Genomic DNA, 22,549 nt, shown 5'->3' with positions numbered 1-22,549 from the left:
AGAGGTGCTCAACCTTGCCCTACTCAGGAGCCCCACTGATAAGAAACACTCTTGCAAGAGCCAGAGAACTTGTGTTTCTTTCCTGAAATCAATTTTCATTTGAGAACAAAGACAATAGTCAGACCTTGTCTTATTTACCCTCTGAGACTGACCATAGAACAAGAAGAGACGCAGGTTATTTCAAGTTAAGTGACTTTTGTGAATAAAGTAAAATAAAATATAAATATATATATATAAATAAAGTGAATAAAGTTCTTGTATTGTATTGTATTGTATTGTATTGTATTTTGATATGTGGATCATAGCCCTTTCTTCCCCCTGTGCTGCCCACCACTGTGCCATTCTAATGGCGCTATCCATGCCTTCGTAGCCCTTACAGAGGCTTTTCTTGTGAGCCTGGAACTTGGATGACTTTTTGGGGTCTTTAAAGATCTAATCCACACCAGTAACTCCAATGTTGAACATCTTTTTATCATCCATTTTCAATCGTTTCTGCCACTAGCAGCTAAAGCTATCCATCATACTGTTTTGTCACATGGGCTATGACAACCAATGGCAGGCTGTTCTGTTGCATCAGTGCTTTGTCAAACTGTGCATGTCTTTGCTCTCTGACCCTCTGAACCTTAGTCATTATTGTTTACTGTAAAATATAAATAAAATAGAGTTTTGTCTGCGCTCCCCTTGTGCAGAGGCTGTTGTCCTCAGGATGGCCATCCCAGTTTTGGCTCCTTTCCTGCATGTTGTTCCCCACACTCTCTTATCAGTCTGACTGTCCACTGTCTGCTCAAATGGAAGCATAGAAGTACAAAAATCCTTCAAAACCCCCTGAATATCTTGTATTGTGAAAACCTTACCTCCACATTGAGGCAGTAAACAGATCAGGTACTAACAGGTATTTTGGGTCCAATCCTCCTCTTGTCATTATATCAGAAAGAGAGGGAAACAACATGGCAGTCTTGCCACATTGTTTCTGTTCTTCCTTTCAACACAAGGCCACATTTTAGCTTCCCTCTCCTTTCACCAAAAGCCCTCCCTTCTTTGTACTCTGGAGGAATATCCTATGCTGTTGCCCTTGCTCTCTGTATAGATTGTGAATTCCAGTTACGGCGCGTCTAAATCATTGGTATGCAGAGCACAGGGGCATGAGCAGCGGATGTGTCAGGGCCGAATCGGCATGTACAGGTTTATTGAAATACTCTCTTCATTCTCCCTGTAATTGCACTCGCTCTTCTGCTTCTTTTCTTTCCCTCTGTGTCCCGGCAGTATGTCTTTCAGTTTCTCTCATCTAGCTGCTTGTTCCCCGTCCTCTTCCTCATCTGTCTCCCACTATTAAGAACATCCCTTATTACTTCCTCCACTACCCCTATTTCCTCATCCTTCCTTAGTCACTTTGTCTCCTTCGTCTGCTGCTTCCTTCCTCATCTTCATTATCATTCCCCCCATCTATACCTCCTCTGCTGTCACCTGTGAGATTGGAGTGGAGGATAACTGAGATTCCATCATGGCGCTCATGAATAGGTTATGCAGATGTCACTGACACCAGCGCACCTCATAAATACACGGCTTATTACCTGCCTGCTCTGCAACGCACCTATAAGGCCTCATGTTCATCTCGCCTAACTAGCTGTCTCATAAAGTAGATGCAACTTGTATGGCATTTGGCAGCACCACAGCAAATATATGCGAAACACATCTTCAGTTCACCTGCTCTGAATGTCATCTCGCCTGTCTGGATGTATCTGCTGCGTTAAACAAACACAATCTGTATGCTCTGACTTTCTCTGAATTGTCTCCGTGCCTTTTCTTCTTATCCTGTAGTTCTTTGCAGCATTTATTTTGAGATTCCCACATCTACCTCTTGTTCTTTTATTTTCTCAGGCTTTGTCTCCTGAACCTATCTCTCTATTTGGACTCCTTCAGGCCGTCCCAAAGAGACTACTGACCGTGTGAGCTCACTTGAACACCAGAATATTCTGCCAAAGGTATGCATCAGATCCCACTGTTGTAAGCCTTGCTTCTGTCAAGCACCCTTTGAGGTGAGTTCAACTTAAAGCCTGGGATGAGTGTGACTCAGAATAATGAGCAGGATTTCCTCCTGCTGACCACTTCAACCTCACATCTGCTGATATGAACCATGCCTTGCAAAAACAGATTCAGAAGACCTTCCATCAAGAATTGTTGAATTGCATTAAGACTGGAAGTTTGTCTAGGAGGACCTTGACACTCCACAATGCTACAGGGAAAGTGTTTTGTGCACTGTTGAAGCTAAGGTTGAATTGTTTGGGAAGAACAGTGAAGTACGGTTGACAGAGCATCATTATTTGGGGTTGCTTTGCTGCCTCTTGGCCTGGGCTACTTTCCATTAACAAGGGGAAAATGAATTCCCAAGTTTATCACGGTTCCTGAGGATTTAAATAAATAAAATGAGGATGATGTGCCCTACAGGATAGAGTCAGGGTGGCTGTCTGCCAGCTGAGGCTCAGGAGAAGTTGAGTAAGACCTTAAGAGAGCCATTCACACCAGATAGCCTAAGAACAAGGTTGAGCTGAAGCAGTTCTGTAAGGAGGGATGTGCCAAAATTTCCCCTGAACGTTGTGCAGGTCTAATCAGCTGCTACCAACAATGCTTGGTTGAGGTTATTGCTGCCAAAGGTGCTTCAACCAGTTATTAAATCCAGGGTCATCTTACTTTCTCCAGCAACACTGAATGATTGATGGTTGTGTTCAGGAAAGATTTTAAATGTTATAATCATATGTGAGTTATTAGGTTAAGCACATTGTGTTTGTCTATACTTATGACTTAGATGCAGATCAGATCACATCAGGTGACCAATTAATGCAGAAAACTAGAGAATCTCAAAGGGTTTACATGCTTTTTCTTGCCACTGTAAGAGGCAGAGATGAGGAAAGGAGACAAGGGCATTAATGTGTATTTGCTTGTGGGCGTCTGATTTGTCAACATTAACATGCAACTTTCAACATGACAGAAATAATCTCAATGTGTCACAGAGCAGCGTTGCTCAAGGATAAGAAACATCACATCATATGCTGCAAAGATCAGCTGTTATATATATGATCGGTCATCTCCAGATGGCTGAACGCCGAAACTCAGTTTGACTTGGCTTAGCTCAATGATGCATGTAAGCCACATTGACCACCAGTGAGATCATCTGACCTCGCATCCTATGGGGTTCTGTGTGTCATTGCCCATGCATATTTATCTCTTTGTCAATATACATTTACACTTATCAATGTTCATAATGATGTAAAAATCTTTCTTTGTTGCATTAAAATCTGCAGTCTCAGCATGATCTTGTTCTTTTTACAGGTTACTAATGAGGAGATCATAAGAATTAACTTGCTGATATATCAATTGCATTTTCTCCCAACAAATTCTCCATATCCTATGGTTTCAGTAATCCTCTTCATATACCCCTCCCATTTAACTACAACAGAGATTTATAAAGGTAAATTAAATGCTTCATTTGGGTTTATCAGATCAGTCCATTTCTTTAAAACTTCAGGGCAAACCGCTTCTTTTTTACACACTCATTCAACAATCATGCTGCAGGCTTACAGGACATGAATATCTCTTCCACAGTTTCGATTGAAAGAAAGCACAAGCAGTGCTTAAAGACATGGCCAACCTTCCTGGAGGCTAATAAAGGAAAAGACATTCATCTGGGAATGTATTCACATTGTAAATGGGGAGTAATGAGGTGGGAAACGAAGGCCGCGGATGGATGAACCTTGTGTCAAGAGGGTGGGTATCTAAACCAGGGAACAGGATGAAGCTAAAGGAAGGATATGGCTGAGTATAATGTTTGATGGATGGATGAGGAAAATGTGTGGAGGGAGAGCAGAGGGGCTCTATCAGCCTGCTGCCTCTCCCCATAGGAACAGCTGTCCCTCAGACTGCAACAGATGCAGATTCACAGAAGGGGGGAGAGACGATCTGACTACTCCTTTGGTCTTTCCTCAGCTCCTCTGTTTGTGCCTGTAGAGAAAAATGTAAAACACGGGAGATTTATTTATGGTCTGCTAATAAGCCTGTCCAGACATTTCATAGGCATCCCTACAAGCTGTTTAGTTTCTGCGTTCTCCTTTCACACCTCAGTGGTCCATGTTGTAGGATGCTCTCTAAATGCAAGTCCACCATAATTCAGCAAATTGCTGGCGTCTAAAGTGAAAGCTCCCGTAATGAACAATGTAAATCTGATCAGTGCAAAGCCTGTCCTCTGGTAAGAGATGCTTTCAATTACTGTCTTGTGCTTTCTTTACATCCCTGATGGCCTTTAATGGATAATAGAATGAAGTTGGCTGGTAAGAGATCGACTGGTGCCTAATTTGTTTAGATTGAATAGCAGATAAGGAAGAAGAGAAATGAAATCAATTAGAAAAAGGGATAGTTATTCTTTTTAAAGGTGAATTTTGGAATTAATACAGTTCAATTTAATATCATCAAATGTTGTAAAGAGATTGCTTAAAGGGATGAAAATACAGTAGAGCTTAGTGCTTAACAGGTATTTCAATTTTTCAGTATGCTGTTTTCATGAAATTATGAGTTGATTAATAATTTAGCATATAAAGCATCTATTTTTTTCTCTCTAATTTATTAATAAGTAGCAATTATGGTTTTTATATTGCCCTAAATTTGAAAGTTCAAGTAGCACTAATGAGTAGTTTGTGTTAACAAGAGTGTTACACTGATGAACTTAAAAAGACTGAATTCTTTCTGAATGTATTGGAATAGTGTTTTACTAGATAACTCAGTTTTTGTCCTAGCATTTTTTGTTCTTTCCTTTTTGCCTTTTATGCCTTTTATTGTAGAAAGGATGATGATTAGAGTCAGAAATTGAAACTGAGAAGAGAGGGTGGGGAGTGACATGCAGAAAAGAAGCTACAGGTTAGATTTGAGCCCAGCATGTGGCCTTAGCATGCACCACATGCAACCAGCAGCCTGACGTGGCATTCTGATTGGAAACAACATTTTAGCCAGTTTTATTTGCAGAAAGATAAATCATTTACACAGCAACCCCCCCCCCCCCACACACACACACACACACAAATTGTATGCATGAATTTTAAAGATATGAACATTTAACAGGCAAGAAAAGGACAGTTGCATCGTTGGTAGTGAAGTCTCCACAGCAGTTTAAGGTTGTTGACAAACATTTTTAGCCATGTTTGAGTCCTTTGTTTTTTCTCTATTTGCATGATATGAGCTAAAAATTGATATTTGAAGACAAATTGTTGACTTTAAACAAGTTTAGTTTTTGTTGAGGAAATGCAACATGACTAAAATGTTGATCCCCAAAAACATACATTTATTTTCATTTTAAAATGTGGATAATTAAATCAGTTCAAGTTGAATATTTTATTAAGTATTGACCAAGTGTGGGACCTTTTAGACTGAAACCTTTAAGTATGAAATGACTTAAATGTGACTTAAAATGTGACTAATCTTAAGCAAATCTTAAACCATTTTGGAAACCTGGTAGACCACAGACAATTACAAATGATTTGTATCCTTAAATCCTCTGAGCACACGCACTTGACCACTCACCTAGATTATCAGACCACTGGAACCTCAAACCTTCCAAACTGCCAGTGACCTCACAGTGAAGATTCCCCACACACAAGATTTCACAGAAACTAGTGTGATCAAAGTTGACATCAGCAGAAAAACAAACATGGAGGACTATTGATATCCTTGGCTGTTTGTCTCTCTACAACTGGCAGTCTGAAGGAAAAGAATTTGGATGAAATCCTAATTGGAATGAAGGAATGAAGGTACAGCTGTGTTTGTATGTGTGACAGGTGAAAGCACGTAACATCTGGTTGGTGATGCTGCCTGTTGCTGTGGGTGTTTCTTTAGAGGCACTATGACCTAGAACTGTATATATCAAACATATTTGACATTTACAATATGAGGTCTGGGAGGCTAAGGCATGATATTGAGCTATTAAACAATCAAGTTAATGCCAGACATTTGGAGATTATTCAGACGAATAATTAGTTGTGACAAGCCTACACTCATGCACCCACAACTGTCGAGAAGACAAATCTGGCCTAAATTGGCTTATAAGTGTGTAGTGTGTGACCAGCCTAAAATCTGTAAAAATACTAACACAAGACTAAATTCAAATAGCTACCAAAATTTACACTGCTCCACAATCTGTTAGTCTTTACAGCTTGACCCTACTTAAATGTAAAAAAATGAATGTTTTCGCAAAATTCATAGAAAAGAGAACTTAAGCCGTGTGTCCATCAGGGGGTCCGGTTTGATTCAGTTCGGTTTGGTATGGTTTGGTACGCTAAACCCCAAAATAGTTAGCGTTTCCACAGACACCCATGCTTTCACTTGGGTGGGCGGGGCTGTAAAAGCATGCATGTGAAATCACAGTCAGCATGAGTCAGCTGGTCCAGCTTCAGAGTTATAAAAAGGATGGGTGACAGAAATCAGTAGAGAATAAGCAGTGAACAGCTTTATTTCAGCTGAAAGTGCTTCTTTAAAAAAGTAACTCCATTTTAATGATTTTAACAGCTGTCAGTAAAGATCCTCAGCTGATGGAATACGTATAAAGAGACGGTTTGAGTCGTAATGCTACGTTGATATGTGAATATATCTAGTCTAGAACAGTTTATACAACAAAATACAAAAGTTTAGAGCTGTAATGTGAGAATTCACCACATTAAAAATAAGGTAAAAGTTCAGCTGGTGTTGAAATCAAGCTAGATTAAGTCAGAAATCTGCGGTGCGCTGGTCTGGTTTTAAAATAGTCTGCAGCCTGAAGTTTTACAAACATGTTCAACAACCACAGAGCAATGTTTTCACAGGTTACCTAAGGTAAGAAGTAGATTAATAACTAGTTACAGAAGAGAATGAACTGTTCAAAGGCTTTGTATTCACAAAACTTAAACATTAATTTAGTTTCTCATCCATCACGGATGGATCAGGCTGATGTGAGCCTTTGGGCTCTGCTTTGTGTTCTTAAAATCAGGTCCGGATAAATGTCAGGAAACTTGATTTGTGGCCAGATACCAATATCCATAGATTAGGAAACAGTTTGGATCTCCATTGAGTCCAAATATTTCCCATTTAGGCAGATATTGGTCCATTTTTCTCCCGCTTTCGCCCACTTCTCACAGCGCAGACTTCTGTGTTTGAAGCCTGGAGGTGAGCAGCTGAGTCGCGCACTGACGTGACGTCAGTGCGACCCCTATTGTTGTGTGCGTAGCTCCACCTTTTTGGCACGGATAGATAAGATTGGTATCCCTACAGAAGGGTGCCGAAAAGTGGGACGTACGGGTCGTTTTTTTTTGGGGAACCTTTCCAACTTTTTCTCTATGGAAACGCGAAAAAATGCGTGCAGTACCGCACAGAACTGAGCCAGACCACTTGGTGGAAATGACCTATTAGATTTTACTCTCTGTATGAAGGAGCAATACTGTATACATCTACATCTTCATCTAGCAATCATCGCCTTGGATACATACTGCAAAATAATCAGACTGATTTTAGGTAGAATTCTCCCTTTCCAAAATGTGTGCCATTTCCAAAGAAAATTGTGCTAGCTTTTCTTGTGTTTTGAGATTTTTAAGGAATATTACATGTGCCCAGAGGCCTGTTTTGGCAGCAAATATTTATAATCATTTATTTTAAACTTGTTTAATTATGATCTGATAGCTCTTGTGTTTAGGGAACCCAGTAGAGCATATCCTTGTGGATTGTTTTGTAGAACAAACAACCGCTAGAAATATGCTTTCACTCACCTCCAGCTCAGACGTAACATGTATTTCCCATGTGCTTTACACTTTCTCCAGAAGTTTTTTGGCTTTTTGTTGAAATTTCACAGAAATTGAAGTAGACTTTTTAGCTTTTTGTGCTCTAAAGTTGTGCTTGGCTGTGAGAGATTTTCTCTGTTTCTTTGTGAATGGAATCTGATTGTGGTGTGCTGTTTTAAACATGATTTTGCCATCCACACAAAAGGAACAAAACCTTTAAATTCATCAGTACTTGTCATCATGTGCTGGGTTTCTTACATTTTTGCCATCTGTTTGGATTCAAAACAAGTTTTATAGGGCCACATTGACTGTGACTGTATTATGAGTGTGTAAGACTCTTAAATGAAGTACAGGATTAATCTTAAAAACAACTTGTAACAGCTGAAAAAATGATGACTTTTGTTCTTCTGGTTCTTTGTTTGCATCAGACAGCACACTTCATTTTTTTCAGCTCCACATTCACACCCTTGTAATGCTCAGAGAAATAACATATTTCTACATTTGATCCCATTTCATTCTAAAGTTTCATATTCAGACTTTGTGATTTTTTCATTTTCTACCCATTCCCCCTGCATTAAAGAGCTATTGCTTTGATGAAATGTCAGTGTTGCAGAACAGTGTGTTTCATCTTACTTTGAAACTACTTAGAGGTAAATTTGACAGAAATGTGGGGAACATTAGGCTTCAAGTGGTAAAATGAAAAGCTAAGCTGCCGTTTGCTGAATTTCTCATGAACTGATAATCGTCTCTCTCTGCACGCTGAGATCCAAGACCTCTTGTAGAGGAGTGTCGAATCCCTCATGTTCACTGCTGATGTGCTAACCTAGTTTCTGTTTCAGCTGCAGGAAGCTCTCTTCACTTTCTGGCCCCGTTTGGGGTTCATTTAAAGGATAGTCTGTGTGGATAGTGCGTGTGCTATTTCATGTGCATTTTCCTCCATTGTAGAAAATTATCTTCTTCATTAATTTCGACACAAGGAAATTAGCCCATTCTCTGCTCCAGGCTACATCTAAATTAGAACAATCGAGGTAATCTGGAGATTTGAAGGGCTCGTGAGACTATGAGCCCATCCCTGCCAAATAAAGACGCTCACATTTCAGAGGGATTTTTTTATAAAAGGTTATCAGAAAGCCTTTCATGACTGTTTAACTAACCCGGCATTCACAGTTGGATGTTTCTTTGCTTTGTGTTGTATTGATTTGTGTGAGATCCAGACCACTACATTTTCTTCTACCTCCTCAAAAGGAGAGCACCTCTTCTCTACCCCGCTCTGCCATCCTTTCTCTTGTTTAGCCCAGCTATTCTGTGCAAGATGTGTCTGAGGCGGAGTCTCCAGAGAGCCGGCGGCAGATTCCAAACACAAGACATTTGACTTGGGTGTCAGAGGATGTGCGTTCAGATGCTTGACTGTTGAACCTCCCAGCCAGAGGCCTGTCGGAGCAGCAGTCAGCTCAGACACAATGGAGCATGGGAAAAGGAGGGGGGAGGAGGTTAACAGCTGAGACAACCGTGTACTGTGCAGAGCTCTATCCCTATGGGAGGTCTATTGAGTGAAAGCTCACTGTGCTTGAGTGGTTTGCACTACAGCTCGGTGTTGCGCTGAACACTGGCGCTATGTTGCATTTGGATCAGATTCACTTTCATTTTATTGAGTTCTTGTGTGGTCTTGTTTGCTTTTATCTCTGAAGTTCAGTTTTTCTAAGACAGAGGATCAACATCTTTCCTCATATCTTGGATGTTTGAGTAGAAACATGCAAATTTAAGGTGAAGAAAAATTATCTCCTCTATCTTTACAGATGTTTGTGAATGATGGCACTAATGTGAACATTCATATGGGGGGTGCAAACCAAACATTTAGGCTGTTACATGAAATAAGTCATGATTTTTTGTTTCCTTTGCAAAAATAAAGACAATTCCATGGCAGAAAGGTGCATAAAAATACACAAGGCTAACTATTTTGGAGTTCTTCCCTATCAAAGCTGAAGCCAAACCTCCACACTTGTAACTAAGGGAGACACAGGTTATAAAAAATTAAATAACTTTTAAACCGCAAATTGTAGCCTCTACTTTATTTCACTCTAGGCGTCCTCCCTTTACATTCTAATGATGCTATCCACTCCTTCTTAGCCCTTTTGGAGGCTTTTCTAGCGAGGCTTTTATCCATTATTAAAATTTCTTTATTTTTCTTTATTGTTCCACAACTTGTTAAAAAATTGAAAAACATTCCTGCAGCACACATATTCTTAATGCCCAGATGTCCTGAGAGAGCTTGCATTGATATTTGACAGTAGCTTTTTAAGACGGTATGTCCAGGTGAGACAATTTTGCTAAAAGTAGCTGAGGGCTCAGAGGGTTAAACAGTTTTTTAAACAGTTTAAATTGTGTCTGATGTTACTGTTGCAGCAGGTTTGGATATTAACAGTAAACTTCAGATCGTTTCATCACTTGGACCACCCTCACAGAGAGGAGATGAAGTGTTTTTAAACTCACATTGCTGTGGATCAGCCAATCTCACTCATGGCCAAAGGGTGATGGGAAGTGGCAGCACAAACAGACAAAGGAATCCTAAATATCCATCCTTCCACCCTTCTGTCCATTCACCCATCTAAACCATGCTAGCTTAGCATCAGAGCTTCTGGGTTATTAAATGTTGATCTGCTTTAAACACAAAAGACTTTGAATGTTTCATAACCCCTTCATTTTTGTCTGTCATTCACAAATCACATGTTTTTAGATGGGATAGGGAACTGTATGCTTTGTATTCTGCTGCTCTATTGAAGGTTAATCCCTCAAATGATCTGTCATTAATACAGATAGAATCCCTCAAATCCAGTCCAGCCACCTTGTCATTGTCATTTAGGACTTGTGGATGTCAACCGAAGCTCAAAATCTCATCTGTTATTGGTGCAGCAGTTGACATTTGAACAGACCAAACTCAGTACATTTCGATATGGACTATTTGCTTTAATGGAGATTCTATAGGGACGACAACATGGAGATGCTCATTGTGATGACATTTGGCCTGTCTGCCTAGCATGAAGCTGCTCCTATAACACCTCCACTGATTTATCTCAGCAAAGTTAATCAATAATTTACCATGAGTCATACTGGGATGAGGATGGTGAAGCCACTTTGGAAACACAGCACCTTGCAATATCTCCTTTTTCCCTCTCCATGGTGAGCTTTTCTTTTTCCTATTTCTGTTTCATCAAATGAACATAACACTCTTGGACATTTACTGATGATTTTAACATGGAGACTGCCATCAGCTGTGTTTCATCTTGTTTTCCATGTGCTGTTGATCTTATCTCCAAGAGATTCTTCTCAAATGTGTTTACCTCGGCTTAACTGAGGACATATTTCTAACCTGTGCAAAAGCATGCAGATCCTCAAGTTAGGCCAAAGCATGAAATCCGTTGAACTGCAACTTTTATGAATAGCAGTCATGTGTCTCTGTTTGCTGTCAACATTGTGGAGCAAAGTGGGAAGGTATATTCTAACACGAATATGCATACCATCTAAGATTAGAGTTCTTTATGTACTTATTTCCATTTTAATCATGGAACCTTTTAACAATTTTATGTCTTCAGCTTCATCTTATGTACTATTTGAGCATTTTTATTTAATTTTGTTCATTTAATGACCATCCCAGAATTTTTCCCTTGTATTGTAATTTAACAGTCCCTTTTCTCATTCTAATAACACTCTTGTCTTTTATCAAACTGTTTGGTTCTTTCAGGTATAAATTAAGGTTGTTAAATGATAACATCTGACTTTCTGCAAGCCATTTGCTAACCAAGTATAGCTTAGTTGACAGATTAAATCTTTTATTTTATTTTAGCAAAGTTTACAATAGTGCACACTAAGTCATGATTAAAAATGATTTGCATGAATTTACAGTGAAAGTCTAAGATGAAACTTACATCACAGAAGCTCAGTTTACAGCGTAGCATAGGCTTAAGGTAAGGGTTAGAATACCAAAAGATAAAAGGTTAAAACCTGACCTGCAAAACCTAATCACAAAATGTTTGATAAGGCCCAGTTAACAGTCTGCTCCCAGAAACAAGCTCACCCTCCATAAAAACATTTTTAAAGTAGCAAACCTAGCTAATGTAACCACGTTGGCTGCACAAGCAACATTGATGACGTAGCTACTTGGCTAATGTAGCTATAGCTAAGCTCACAAAGTACATGGATATCTATACAAACAAAGCCACAAACCTAACATTAGCTATGTAAGCTATGTCGCTATATTTTCTACGTAGCTACATTAGCTAGCATAGATATGTTAGCTTTAGCTAAAGCTAACAAAGCAAAGCCAGCCACTATTCGTCTAATTACATCTAAAACTGGTCTTTACATAATCCAGGATTATACCTCTGACCTTTTTTCTCTTATGAAATGTTGCATGGTCTTGATGGCCACAATGAGGTTATTAGATGAGTGCCACTGCCAAACTTTCTTTGGATTAAAGTTTCATAAGAAAAAATCTAAAACTTTAATACGTTGTATTGGCATATTACGGCACTTTTGTTCTCACATTGCAGTAGGGGGCATTAGAGATGTACGGTCTGAAGCCAGACCCCTCTCAAAAGTACCAAAGTTATATAGACAACTACAACAATTTCATAAGATGGATGTAATAAAAACATTTTCATTTATGTAGTTTAGACAGTGTTTCAGAGTTTGCCTGCAACTCCTGTTCATTAAAAATAGAATTATTCAATATTGGGTTCCTCCCTGTTTGTCAAAACAGGTTTTAAACGGTGATGGTCCTCATTGAAATATGTTACATCTCATTAAATACAAATTATACTCACATTTAGTCTACTAGTCTCAAGTTCAGTGAACACTCATTCAGTCTCACCAAAAATTAGCTGGTTTACAGTATGGTAAAGCAAAAACAGCCTTCGATATCTTGGCAGGTTAACGTCCACATTCATGTCTCCAATATCACTCAGTGCTTCTTTTATGTGAGCATAACCCGGCACAGACTGCATACAACTTTAAATCCATTTTCTATCCAAAACAAAACAGTGCTGAACTGCACTGTTCTTCTGAAAATGCTGGTGGGCAGTTACGTTACGTTAGGTAAACAAATTAGGATTTATTGATAACTGAACTGGTTGAAATGACTCATTTTGAGTTTCTTAAACTATGGAAGTTATATACTAATTGAACAACAATATTTAAGTTGAGGGAACATTTTCTTGGGCTCAACTTAAATAGTTGGGACATCTATTTAAGTTAAGCCAACTTATATATATATTTTTACTGTAAAATTTTTTTTGCCACTCAACATTTTTAGCTATGAGCATGTTATGTCAACTAAATGGCAACATAAAGTATTGAGTTGGCCCCTTACCTCAAAAAAAGCTGTGAAACTTGTGATGCAAATATTCTATTTTTGACCCTAATTTGTTTTTACAGTGTGGTACCAACTACTGAGGGATCCAACTTCAACCGTTTAGCTGGCTAACTGCGTGCATCCCTAGTATCACAGTTTCTATTCACAGATTCCTGTCAAAGTTTAAAATTGTCTCATAATGACAGCTCTAATTCAGCCTGACCCTGCACCGCAGGTTGTTAGTTTATATTGACTGTTCAGAGACAACACCGTTATACAGTCATAACATGGTTATATGTTTACTGAAACACAGAGCAGATTTTTATTGGTTTTAACATTTTAGATTTTAAATTAGACAATAGGCACTTCTCCCAGAAACTCCAGAAATACTTACAGGCCTAGATTATGTTTACCTCTGTGCAGTCATGTGCTTGCTTATAGGAAAACTTTGAATCACATGTATCTCCCACGATCTGACACTGAGGGTCCTCTGAAGAGCATGTGAGTAAAAATAGTGCATCTGTTGATACAGCTGCTCTCATGTTAAAATTAGTCCAATATTTTAGATTCACATTCTCTTTTGCCCAGAATATTGACCTTTTTTGTTAGCTACTTGGCTTTTTAATGCTCAGTCTGAAAATGTAGTATTATATCAATTGTATTTCTCTGTGAACACCCAGCAGTATTCCAGCACCACCTGTATCAGACAGCCAGATGAAAGGCTGGATCTAGATGTCATTGTCTATCAATAACAAATAGACATCACTGAAGTGCCGAGGGGCTGGGGTGTTCAACGGAAGATGTGGAACAACAGTGGATGAAACAAATCAGCTTATCTATCCATAACTGTGACTCATTCCCCACTGGAGATTTCTTTTTCTTCTCTTTGTGTCATTCTCTGCTTCTTTCCCGTCTCGTCCCACATCCATAATCGAATCTAGGGTACATCACTTTTCGAAGTCGGTCAGAGCCTGTTTTGTTCAGTGTCTTTACTTGACAATGAGATTTTATCCGAATGTGGATGCCAGTTTTATTTCAAAGATTGTTAACCAATTCTGGACCTCTCTGTGAAAACACTGATGTTAAAAAGAGTATGCAATGGTAGCTTTCCTCTTTGGCCTCTGCAGTAATTCAAATTAAAACTATGTGTTAGTCACAGACTTATCCTTCTTCCAGGGTAAAAGCCAAAGTAAGCAGGCATTGGTCTAAAGAGACGGATTATTCATAGAGCACATAAGACATTCTGCCTCTGTCAAACTCCTCTCCCTCCACCGGGGGACCTGAGCAAGAATCTGAAGATGTAAAAAAACATGGAGCTGCTCCACCAAGCTGTCTGTTCTGCTCTGCCTTTGGAGTCCAATCTTTGTAATGGTAATAAAGAAAAAAAAACTGTTGCTGCACACCTTCAGAGCAAAGATTCTTCTGTGTTCTCTCACGTTTCCTGTAAATTATATTTGTTACACTATAAATATCTTACTCAAATGAAGAGAGTTAGAGGCAAGAACAACCAAAGAAACTCTGAGTCCACTATCTGCATTCGTGTTCAGTCATTTTGTCCCTCTTCTTTTGTTGTAGTTCTTAACCACATGAGAATCCTAGAGCTGCTCGTTAGCAACAGGCCTCTTCTTCCCGCTGGTGAACTTCTTACCCACAACTACCATGTTGTTTGAGGTAACCTCAGACAGTGATCCCACTGGGGATGGGGATGCAGTCACAGCTGAAGAAGGCGGCAGGTGAAAGAATCAATATCATACCTCTGGATCACATGGGATTTATAGCAGACTAGATGTACTTTCTTTTCTTTTTACTTTGATTTTTACACCAGTTCTACATACAGAGTGATGCACACTTCATTCTTGCTGGATATTTCACCACTTTATTGCAAAATGGATATACAGTTTTACTTGGCAGTGAAGGCTCTGCTCAAAAGATGGGTTAGTGAAGCAGCATGCTTTGACTTTCCAGTGAGCGCATAGCTAAAAAAAAACATATGGATAGATACATTAATGACAATGTGTACTGAACACAATGAAATTACTTCAAAAGCAATCAATACATAGCAGCATGAATCCCAGTATGAGGGTGCAACAAGCATTGTGCTATAAAGGAGGAGGCTGGGGTGGAGGAGGTTAAGCTTTACCAGCAGCAGCTTGGTGCATTGGCATTAATGCAAGCAGGGATTGGTGAGAAGTAGATCATGTTTAAATACACCGTTGTGTTGAGAGAAAGAGGCTGTAGGAGCTGGGAGGTGATAATTAGAATCGGCTGGCCATCAGCTGATCACAGCAGGATGTATGACTATTGTGTCCTGCATGAACTAATGCTAAACTTTATTATTTGTAGAGGAGATTTTTTTTTCCAGAGATATCATAATTTTCAGTACATTTGCATGCACAGTTAATGATGCCAAGCATCTGTGTTAGCCTGTCTGAGGCTGAAACAAAAGCTGTGAGTTGCAATGGATCAACTCCATTGGACTTGAGTCCAAACCAGTGGTTCTCAATTGGTCCTGCCTCAGGACCTACTACCAACTCCTTTATAAGCAATCATGACCCAAATTTCTGATTTTTTTTTTTTTTTTTTTTTTCAATTAGAATTATTTAATGAAACATAGTGCTGTTTGAACCTCAGACAGAAGAGGACATGGCAAAACAAAGATTAGAGAAAATACCACAAAGGTTTCCAAAAAGTATCATTGAAGTTTCACAAAAGTTTCACATTCTAGGAAAAATGCAAAAATATTTCCAGGAAGGTTCCAAAAAATTTCCTGATGCTTCCAGTGAAAATTCCTGAACTATTCTGAAAGGTTCTGTGAAAGTCATGATATTTGCTGTTAAAATCCCAAAGAGTTCCTTGTGATTTTTTTTAGGTTTACAGGAAAAGTCACAGAAAATTTTACCGAAGGTTTCTGGGAAAATGCCCACAGAAAATTGAGGGGAAATTCCTTTAAAATTCTTTAAAAAACCTCAGATTTCAGGTAAATTCTACAAAGAAAATTCCTGAATAATTTAGAAAAAAATTCCATCAAGTTCTTTTTGTTTCCTTTCTGCTAACAACAGAAAATAAATAAAAGTACTTCATAGACTCCTTTACCTTTTTTTTTTTTTTTTTTTTTTTTTTGCCATACACACTGGAAACAGCCCCGCGACCCACTTCTGTTTACTGATGCACCAGTTGAGAACCACTGGCTTAAACAACTGTTTTAAAGGAGTGATTTAACCCATGACTGGCTTGTTTTAAGCCCACGATGACTCACAGAGGCAGGCTGTGGTGAGGTCAGAGAAGCAGCTATAAACATGGTTGCTCCGTACACTCACCAGCACCTCTGCTAAAGCTAGGGTAAATTAACGATTAACCTGCTCTTTACAATAAATGTCTGTAGTTGATATTTTGTTTGCATGCTTTTATTCTGAACACTCACATCAGGAAATGTGGTGGTGTCAGTAGCAGCTTAACACACCTCAGCAGGAGAGAAGTGAAACTTAAAACTACAGTTGCACACAGAAAGCAGTGAACACAGAGAGATTTCTGTGATCTTAAGCTCAGACATGAGTTTGCAGTCACATGCTTGTTGGGGTGGGGGGGGGGTTGTCACACCTTAAATATGCATTTAAATGTATTATCTCTGCTAATTTTGTTATTCCAAGGTAAAATACAGTTAATGATATGCCTGCATGTTTTTTGAAGCCCAGTTTTAGTCAGATGAGCATAATAAATCAACATTTTAAACGTGAGATAAAAATACTAACTGATCTTGAGATGTCTGCTCTGTAGGAAGGGATTATTTGAAACAAACAGTATGGAATGCTTGTTTTAGCATTTTAAAATCTAACTCATTATCCCTTATCATGAGATAAATGTTAAATATTTATTCTACTTCATAGTAAAGCTTGTTTATGCAAACCATAATATACATTTATTTTCATAAATTACAGGCCTCATGGGGGTTTAAGTTCATGATCTCCCCTTGTTCTTGCAGCTGTGTGTATTCTTATACTGTATATGTGGATGTGTGTTTGTTGTATCCCTGATTTTACATCTCAGAGATGAAAGAAAACACACACTCTCGCCGCCCCTCCAAAAATCACATGAAATCCTTTCATCTTGCTGGAATTAAGATGCATCCATTGAGCATAAGTGTGTTATTTTTAACATGTTTTTGGGCAAGCTTGTGATCGGAATGATTCGGATTCAAATGAGTTTGGCTGTGTACTTTTCAGTCTTTCAATCAGTGCAGCTGCAAGTTGAAGTGTGCACTCAAAACAACAGGACACCATTCACTCCATGTGACAGACTGATCTTTAAGATAAACAAGTTTAGCTAAGTAATTTAGAAATTGCTGAACTGTCAGGATGATTAATAATATTTGACAAAACAACAAATTGAATGCTCCATCTGAAAAATTTTTGCCCATTGTCACTGTTTGTGTCTCATTCTCCTCCCTGCTGTTTAAAGGTGCCACCATTGTATCATTTCAGACAAGCAGCACAAATGGCAATTACAGCAAATGCCAGCAGTATCATTTGCATGTAAATTGCTTTTTTTATTTATCCAATGTCAGTTTTTAACCTGACCCAGCCCTGAATTTCATGTTTGGTGTATAAAAGCCTGTGCTTCAGTGGAACCTGCTGATAGGCTGCTATCACTTATATTTTGAGGACTGATTTAAAAAATAACCCTGATGTGTATTGAAAGAGCATATCATGAAAAAGGGTCACAGTGATAATAAATTTGAAGGGCAGCGATGAATAAAAAGAGAACTCACTTGAGGTGCAAGGCTTTCTATAGACCAATGGAGCAGTCAGCTATGAGAAAGAAGCCAGCTATCGATTACTGAAGTCGCCCCTCTCATGTCACCTGTGTTTACTCTTATACTGAGGAGTTGGTTGACACAGGCTGACGAAAGATGAGCCACAACTTGTTCTTCAAACTACACTATATGATCAAAAGTATCAGACCAAACCTGTCAATTATTGAATACAGGTGTTTCAATCAAGAATCTACCCGTGCAGTCTCCATTTGCAAACATTTGTTGATACAAAATAGGTTGTTCCGAAGAGTTCAGTAACTTCAAATGTGGTCTTGTAATGGATGCCACCTTTGCAATTACACAGTTTGTGAAGTTTCATCACTGCTGGATATTCTACAGTCAACTGTAAGTGATATTATTAGAAAGTGGAAGAGGAACAACAACATTTGAGCAATGAAGCAGAAGACCACATAAAATCACAGAGTGGGTCAACAACTGCCAAGACACATGGTGTGTAAAAGTCACCAGTACTTACCTGAACAGTGCTGAAATGCCACTGGTATTAATGTAAGTACAAAAACTGTGCAGTGGGAGCTTAATGGAATGGGTTCCCATGGCCAAGCAGCTGCATGAAAGCCTCACATCACCAAGTCTAATGCCAAGCATCAAATGAAGTGTTGTAAAGCACGCTGACACTGGACTGCAGAGCAGTGGAAATGTGTTCTGTGGAGTAATGAATCAAGCTTCTCTGTTTTGCAGTCAGGTGGGCAAGTCTGGGTTTGGTGGATGAAATTTGCTGGAGGAGGAATAATGGTATGGGGCTGTTTTGAGGGTTTGGGTTAGGCTGATCTTAATGCTTCAGCATACCAAGACATTTTGGACAATGCTTTGCTTCCTAAGTTGTGGCAACAGTTTGGGGAAGGCCCTTTATATTCCAACAGGAGTGTGCTCCACTTCACAAAGCAAGCACTATAAAGACATGGTTTGATGAGGTCACTGGAAGAACTTGACTGTCCTGTCCAGAGCCTGTACCTTAACCCTACCAAGCCAGGCCTTCTCGTCGAACATCAGTGCCTGACCTCATAAATGCTCCACAGAATGAATGGGCACAAATTCCCACAGAAACAATACAAAATCTTGTGGAAATCCTTCCAAGAAGACTGGAGGCTGTTATAAAGGGGGAACTAACTCCATATCAAAGTACATGTATTGACATGTACATGTATGAACACCATGTCAGTCCCTATTAGTGTACTAGTCAGGCTGTGAATACTTTTGTCCATATAGTGTTTATTAAGTCACAATATAAAAAAAATAACTGGCCATGATTGTGATTAGTCTGCTCTTTGGCTGGCCTTGTGGAGAAACCCTGGATATTGGCAAATGTCCCCCTAATATGTGAATATAAAATCATGAAATGGACTCTTTTCTGAAGTTTTGATAAAAACACAGATGGTCAGGTATTTAAAGTAAAGGGTAATCTCAGCAAGACTGGAAATAAACTGACCTTAATGAATCTGTACTACTCTGCTGTAATAGCTCACTGCATTAGAACACTGTAGGGCAGGGGTCATCAACTACATTTGTACAACGCCCAGCTTTTTCCTAAATAGGCACTTTGGGGGCCAAACTTTCAAATAAACTTAAATGGTCTAATTAACATAGTTTTGAATATATATTTTTATGTTATTTCAAATGTTGCATTTTTTCCAACAGGGAGATCAGTCCCTGTATCACAGCCAGCCATTAGGGGCGACTGAGATATTTTAGCTAAATATTTCTGTGGCTGTCATGTTGTCTACGCTGCAGGATGTAGTGAAAAAATCAAACAGGAAAATTGCACTCCCAAAACACTTGAAGCTGAAAGTTTCCATAGAAAGCAGAAGTTTTTTTTTTTTTTTTTTTTTTTTATCAAGAATGAACTTATAACATGTGTTTAACATAAATTATTGTAGTTAATAATGGCTTACAAGTGGATATCTGAAAAATGGGTGAAACATAAAGTCATTCCTGATTAAATTGTTTCGATCTCAGTTGTTTGTGGAGTTGCTTTAATAACTATAGGGATTTTATTAGAAAATAATAGTCAAAATATTTTTAAAAATCCCTAAATACTGCCTCTAAAAATTTTGCCTCAAGAAATGATTCCTCTACACATATTTTATACTGGATCATGTTTTGGGGGCCTGCAGTTGATGATCACTGTTGTAGGAGATCATAGAAGGGAATAAAGCCGATAAGTGCTGGAACAACTTTATCTACTGTTTCTTTAATTAGAAAGAATTCTAAGCTCGTTATTGTCTCTTAATGTTTATTGTGTACAAAACGCTCAAGTGTTGATATTAAAAAAATTGGTTGACTTCAAGGTACGAGCAATGAAAAAAAGTTTTTCTTCACTGAAAGAGGTCCTAAATAGCTCTAAGCTGTTGTACCAAATGGTGTTGTATTACAGAAAGCAAATTGGGAGATTTTGTGTGGTATGGGGAAATTTCACCAATGGGTGTAATTTTATCATGTAACTAATATCCAAAAGTACTAATTCAGTTGTTATTTGTTCTAAAGCTAATGACAAAATAACTTGACCTTTCCTTAAGTCCAATGATATCAATAAAATCCAGTATTAAGCCTTAATAAACATGAATATATTCAAAAACTTAACTGCTCAGGCATTTTCTCTGTCTGCACAATGTTGGTATTCCTGAAATAGCAATGCAAGTATTTGCAGTTAGCATTAAGCACATTCCTCTAAATCTGCAGAATACATCCATTTTCTTTCTTTAATCTGCCCTCAAGAGACGAGGATTTTCTCCTGTGTGACTCTGCATATTTTAGCCCCTTCCATACACAGCCAGATATTTGCTGTAAAAAGCTGTCCCTCTCCAGGGAAAGGTCTATAGTATGCAGCATCTGGGATGTCTGCTGTACTTTAAACTCGACTACAATTCTGCTCTTCAATCAGTGCTCAACAAATTGTGATCTTGTCCTTGCTTTTTCTTCTCAGAATGCTTTATCAAAGGATATCCAGGAAAAAGCAGTACCACATTAAAAAAAAAAAAAAAAAGTTTTCATCAGAGCTTTGCCTGAAGGATATGTCATCCAGGTCTCATTCACTTGATTTTATCAAAATACTAAAATAATAATCCTCAACATTGATGACATTCTTTAATTTGGCCAAGTTTATTAAAAAACATCCCCTTGTAGCAGTCACAATGAAAGGTCTATTATCTCCTCTAGTTCTCTGTGGATGTTCATGAAAACACAAACTTCCTCTGGTTCTGAATATGCCTCCAGCTTTCCATATGACACTACAATATTGTTAAATCGCTGAACGATACTTAATGGAGAATTTATTCATTTGTTAGCTAATGAATTAAAGCAAATAACACACCCAAGAACAGACCCCCCCCCAAAAAAACAAACAAACAAACAAACAAAAAAAACACGTCTGCAATATTATGCACCCCTTTAGTTTCTTGCCTCTTTCAGCACAGAGTCACTGAGAATGTCAGTAACTGAAGTTTACAAATGACCAGCACCCATCAAATGGATGGATTTAGTCAAACCACTGTTTATAGCCAGCTTGTTAAGAAAGACCCCTCCAAGAATCATCACTTGGTGGAGGGGTTTGAACCCTGGAGCTGTGTTGTCTGGGACAAAAGCTCCTAGAAGGGTCTTCCAAGACAAATTTGTTCCTGGGGAGGGTCCAGACTAAGAGCAGTCCACCAAACTCTCATATGTCTGCAAAAATTGTGCAGAGTTAACTTGCATAGACCTCGGATCTAGGGGGCTTGACGGGCAGTGCCCCATGGCTGGGGCAGTCTATATTGGGCCTAGGCAGGCGCTGCCAAAAGAAACAACATCGAACCACCGATCTTAAGCCAACCATGTGCAGGGATAGGCATGGGGGTTGAGCGAATGGTGTAATATACAGCAGTCAAGGTGCTGTTGGTTCCCACACAGTGAACAGCAGTACAGTGTATGCTGCCTCCACAAGGGTCTGGTTAATGATTCACCTTTTGTGCTCTAAAAAATATCTAAAAATCCAAACTTTTCGTTCTACTCTGCCCACATCCACACTGGACTGACCATAAAAAAAAAATCAAGCACTTATCCAAAGATCACAGCATCCCACTGGTGAATAACAAGCCACCAACGCTTATACTCAACATGCTGCACTTACAAAACCTGGAGTTTTAACAGCCCTGTAAACCACCGCCAGCTATTTCACACAAACACAGCTGCAGGAGCAAAAGAAGCAATCCCAGCAGGTGGACAGCTTAGACATAAAACAGACTCTGGGGCAGAGCAGTGCTCCAGGCTATAATACAGCATCTGGAACAGGACCAACCCTGACTTTTTAAACACATAGGAGGAAACACTCCTTTAAAAAAGAGGCAAAGAAGTATGAAATTGTTTGTTTGAAAACCTTTCCTAATACTCCTGACTAGAAATGAGTTGTCTTATCTTGAATATGGAATGTGTTGCTGTCAGCATGGCGTTGTTTATGTTCAAAATGCTCAGTGCACTGTATGGACTTAAAGGAAATTAATCTGGACTTCTTTGTCCCCTTTTGAGCAGAGAAATCATTCTTACAGATGAAGCTGTATTCAACTCCAAGATCTTTTGAAATATTAACAACCCTGCCTCTCTACAAAAAGGTCACAC

At 38.9% G+C, this 22,549-nt stretch overlaps 1 protein-coding gene across 2 annotated transcripts in view; it reads left to right on the top strand.

Annotated features, from left to right (window-relative positions):
* Positions 1 to 22,549, top strand: part of sash1a (SAM and SH3 domain containing 1a) — a 372,472-nt gene that overhangs the window by 78,707 nt on the left and 271,216 nt on the right. The window contains exon 2 of one of the 2 annotated variants that reach the window (XM_041805180.1): positions 1,879 to 1,982. The exons of the other annotated variant lie outside the window; for it this stretch is intronic. The gene's annotated coding sequence lies outside the window, so the exon portion shown is untranslated. The remainder of the gene's footprint in view (positions 1 to 1,878; positions 1,983 to 22,549) is intronic. 2 annotated transcript variants of the gene reach the window in all.

This window comes from Cheilinus undulatus, linkage group 14 (genome assembly GCF_018320785.1).
Source record: "Cheilinus undulatus linkage group 14, ASM1832078v1, whole genome shotgun sequence".
NCBI lineage: Eukaryota > Metazoa > Chordata > Actinopteri > Labriformes > Labridae > Cheilinus > Cheilinus undulatus.
Note: the sequence above shows the minus strand (reverse complement) of the source record. Positions and strands in the feature narration are given on the sequence as shown.